This window comes from Gossypium arboreum, chromosome 1 (assembly GCF_025698485.1).
Source record: "Gossypium arboreum isolate Shixiya-1 chromosome 1, ASM2569848v2, whole genome shotgun sequence".
NCBI classification, from domain to species: Eukaryota; Viridiplantae; Streptophyta; class Magnoliopsida; order Malvales; family Malvaceae; genus Gossypium; species Gossypium arboreum.
In genome coordinates, this window is record NC_069070.1 from 36,497,191 (window position 1) to 36,502,291 (window position 5,101).

The window sequence follows — 5,101 nt, forward strand, 5'->3', positions numbered from 1 at the left end:
GTTAATTGGAATTCAGTTCAGTTCCTATCTCAGAATTATCATCTCCTTCCTCTCCTTGGGCAAGACACAGTTCCAACGTGTCCTTATGTATGATTTCCTACAAAGAATCTTGAGTAGCATGATCAATAGAGTCAATAAAATAACATGAGTCATCCTGTTCCCTAGAAAATCCCACGACATCATAAATTTTAAAGATAATCTCTTCGTCACCTACTCTAAGTACCAATTTACCATTACCCACATCAATAACAGCCCTAACAGTGGCTAAAAATGGACGACCTAAGATTAAAGGCACTTCAACATCCTCATCCATGTTAAGCACAACGAAATCAACAGGGAATATAAATTTATCTATGTTTACAAGTACATCCTCTATAATTCCCCTAGGATATTTAACAGATCTATCAGCTAATTGAATACTCATCCTAGTGGGTTTAGGTTCTCCAAGACCAAGTTGTTTAAACATTTTATACGGCATCAAATTAATACTAGCGCCTAAATCAGCTAGTGTCTTATCAACATTCAAACTACCAATTAAGAAGGGAATAGTAAAACTTCCTGGGTCTTTCAGTTTAGTTGGCAGTTTATTTTGGAGTATGGTCGAGCACTCCTCACTAAGTTCCACTGTAGATAAGTCTTCAAACTTCTTTTTATTTGTTAGAAACTCCTTTAAAAATTTTGCATATATAGGCATCTACGATATAGCTTCAACAAAAGGTAGGTTAATATGTAGTTGTTTAAAAAGTTCAAGAAATTTACCGAATTGTGCATCCATACGGTCTTTCTTCAACTTTTTTGGATATGGGATTGGTGGTTTATATTCCTTTGGCATTGGATTGTTATTGTTTTCATGTTTTTCTTCCTCTCCTTTGTCTCTTTCAGCCTCTTATGATGGCTTCTTTTCGGATTCAGCTAACACTTTCCCACTCCTTAGTGTAACTGCATTCACATGCTCTTTTGGATTGGGTTCTGTGTTACCAGGTAAACTTCCTGATGGTCTTTTTGAAATCATCTTTGTAACACCCCAAACCTAGCCCAGACGTTACGACCGAATCCGGCGTGTCACATTGAAGCGTTACTAGAAAAGTCATGTTTTATCTAAAGTCTTTCTTAGTGTTTAAAGAATGTTTTCGTTTTAGATTAAAGTGAATGGAAGCTGTGCACCAGGTAGGATGCCAGAAAAGAGGAGGTGAGTCCATTAGATTGCTTAAATACCAAGCTCTCCACAGATCCACTCCTAGACATGCACACAACCATTGCCATACTTTAACTGAGCGATTGTTCAGGGAAAACCATTTCGTTTTAAACCATTTGAAATCACTATTAATTTTGAAGTCGTTTTCGTTGCAAAAGCTTTGTCTTGTTTCGCGATATTTTGAAATCAGGTAATCTTTTTAAAACGCGCCCTAGAGCTATTCAATTTCAAACAATTAAAAAAATATCATATCTAAGCTAACAAAACAGACTAAAAATAATTAAAAATAATTAAAGCGACCCTATTACAAATTAAAAACCCGAAAACATAAAGGAAATAATCTAAAATAAAAGTGATGCTATAAACACTTATTTTAAACAGTCCATATGGCCACTCTAAATCCCTCTAGCTCCAAGTCCACCGATCTAAGGCTCACCTGTAAAGATGGGAAACAGGGGGTGAGTTTGGAAAACTCAGTGTGTAAAGTATCCCAACCAGAGCCCAAATCAGTTCAAGCTTTACTGGGCCTAATCCCTATTCAGAAATCAGAGTTAACTAGGCCTTAGCCCATATCAATATTAATCCGGGCCATAGCCCCTTACAGTACCAGAGTATACTGGGCCTAGCCCATGTCAGTATCAATCTGGGCCGTAGCCCTATTACAAGTCGAGATATATTGGGCCTTGCCCATATTAACACAGTTGGCCCATAACAAAACAGTCTCATATGATTAATGCACGATAACCCCATCCAACCCTGCACTTGCCTCCATCCATCCCTACACTTCCTGTGGGGAATAAATCACCCAAGCCATCCCTACACTTACAGTGTTAGCACCGGTTGCGGCACTAACTATAATCCGCATCAAAGCTGCTTATATCAGAATATGTGGCACAGCCACTAGAACAAGTTCTTCCTCCATAACAAAACCCAACCCCATGCAGTATGACATGTATGCAGAATATATATAATTAACAAGGCATGCTTCAAAAAGATAGTCAGATTATAGCGTAAGAACAGTTATTTACCCTCGAGGGGCATAATCGTAAACTTACCCCTTCAGGGGTATTACAGTAATTCTACCTTATAGAGGTATTTCAGTAATTTTATCAGTCTTCTTAGGGTTTCATGCTCATTACAGTTATTAACGTATTAATAGAAACACTTACCGAACGTTTTTACCGAATTGGGCCCGTTGGCCCATTTAACCCAATTTCGGCCCATTAAGCCAAAATATACCGAAGTGTACGAAATTGCGCACTCTGCAATCTTACTGTTGAAGTTACCAAAATTATCAATACAAACAATCCCACGAGCGCTCGCACGCTCGCAAGTTCTCGAAATGTTGGCTTTTCGGCATTTCGGCATTTCGACTTTTGCCAATCTAGTCTACTAGTGGGTGTCTTTTACACACCTGATTTGCGACAACTGCTACCGAAATCTCCCACGATATCCTACAATCAGTCACTAGACATATCAGATCCAAAGTATAATGGCAAACATCATAAACTTACTTACCATAATCAGCCATCAATACATATGGCCCTTAAGATCCTACTTTTGCCAAAACTAGTGACTAGATCTCGTTCTAGTTGTTCCACTTGTCCAAGCCTTCGATCAGTAGCCTCTAGATCACACTAACACCAAAAAAAAATCAATTGTTACAACCCTTAGAGCCTTAAGCTCCATTCGACAGCCTCCCTATGCCTTTAGGGATTTTGGCTTTTCTAAAACCTGAAATAAAGAATAGATTTGAGTACCTACCTCAGGTTCTTTCAACCAAAACGATTCCACTTCAGTTTCTACTTAGATCTGATGTAGATCCAGCCCTTAAACACTTGTAGAAATTGAATCTTAGAGATCTAAAGATTCGGTTATATGTCCCTAAAAACTATAGTGTTTTCGGCTTTTGGAGCTGTGAAGATGAATATGATTTGGTATGGTGGTTTTTGCAGTGGTATTGCCAACAGGGGTTGAGGTTTAGAGGATGTGAAAATCGACCAGAAGAGATGAATAAAATAGGAGGATTTTGGCTAGAATAAATCGGCACAAGAAACAACTTTTAGGATTTCGTCTTTTATGGCAATCAGCTATAGAGGTTTAGAAAAGAAGGGGAATGAAAGAGGAGATGAGTAGAATGGTAGGAATGTTTCGGCTAGAGAAGAAAAGAAGGAGAAAAATAAATAGAAGAAGAGAGGAGAAGAGAAGGAAGAATTCGGCACTTAGGAGATCTAACTTTACGTTTTTCAGCTTTTTGAGATACTGAGAAGAGAATAGAATGAAAGGGAAGACTCTAGATGGCTAACCCTAATTCAGAAAAACAAAAAGAAAATAAGGCTTGCCCTAATGGCCATTCAGACCCACGGCCTAACCTTTCTAAAGCCCTAACCGAATTTCCACTTAAGCTCTATCACATGCCCGGCACATGCACACAAAAAAAAAGTAACAATACGCTTACCTTGTGACTTGAACTCTGGCTCCCCCTAAACATCCACACGTCACTCCCCAAACACCTAGGTGGCACCACATGCCACTTTACCACAAATCTTTTTGTGTCCTATTCTACCACCTCAACTCTAAAAGCCCATATAGCCAGAACCCTCTCTCCCAAAATTAAAATTCAGGAATTGCCTCGAATTAAATTTACTCTTGGGCCTTTTTTCCCACACCATAAACCCTTCGTAATTTATTTAATTACTAAAATAAACATACGAAATAATAATAATAACATCCAAATTATTCAGACCGTTTTCCACCCGAACCCAGACTCAAGGCCCAATACTTCCAAGCCCAAAAATCGGGGCATTACAATCTTAGCCAGCTGCCCAATTTGATTCTCGAGTCTTTGGATTGACGCTTGCTAATTTTTAAGTGCTGTTTCAATATTCTAAAAGTGAGTTTCCGACACCGAGATAAACTTTGTTAGCATCTTCTCAGGGCTCAATTTCTTTTCCTGTTGGTAAGGTGGTTGTTGAAAACCCGGAAGATGTTGTGGCATTTGATTCCCTTGACCACCCCATGAGAAATTTGGAGGGTTCCTCTAACCTGCATTGTAAGTTTTATTATAAGGATTATTTTAAGGTCGAAGATTATTACCCACAAAATTTAGTTGCTCGTGTTCCATGTTGTGGCCATAATGAAGGTATTCTGAATTGTTCATTCCACCTCCATTTGTATTGCATTGCATTACTAGGTGAACTTGTGAAGAGTTAAGTAAACCATCAATTTCTTTATTCAAAAGTTCTACCTGATTAGAGAGCATGGTGACCGAATCGGCATTAAACATGCCAGCTGCTTTCGTTGTCTTTGTCCTCATGACTTGCCACTGATAATTATTCAGTGACATCTCCTCTATAAATTCAAAAGCCTCCTCAGGTGTCTTATTATTAATAGTCCCACCAACAGCTGCGTCAATCATCTGTCTAGTCGAAGGATTCAGGCCATTGTGAAATGCTTGAAACTGCAACCATAAAGGTAACACATGGTAAGGGCACCTTCTCAATAGGTCCATGTATCTCTCCCATGCATCATAGAGTGTCACTAGATCCATCTGTACAAAAAAAGAGATGTCATTCCTCAACTTAGCCATTTTAGCCGACGGAAAATATTTAAGTAAAAACTTTTCGGTCATTTGTTCCCAAGTAGTGATTGACCCTCGTGGTAACAAGTTCAACCACTATTTAGCTTTGTTCCTCAACGAAAAAGGGAATAACCAAAGGCGAATGGCATCATCAGAAATGCCATTGATTTTAAAAGTGTTGCAAAACTCTAGAAAATTCGCTAAGTGAGCATTTGGGTCCTCGTCCTGCAAACCATCAAACTGAACAAACTGTTGGATCATTTGAATTGTGTTAGGTTTCAGTTCAAAATTATTTGCAGCAACAGCAGGCCTAACTATACTTGACT

General features: G+C 38.7%; 1 non-coding gene across 1 annotated transcript; it reads left to right on the forward strand.

The window, feature by feature from the left end:
* The first annotated feature begins 4,671 nt into the window (after window positions 1-4,671).
* On the forward strand, window positions 4,672-4,778 carry LOC128282266 (small nucleolar RNA R71). The gene has a single exon (XR_008272490.1). It is a non-coding gene; the product is annotated as a small nucleolar RNA R71 (small nucleolar RNA).
* Window positions 4,779-5,101: the final 323 nt, after the last annotated feature.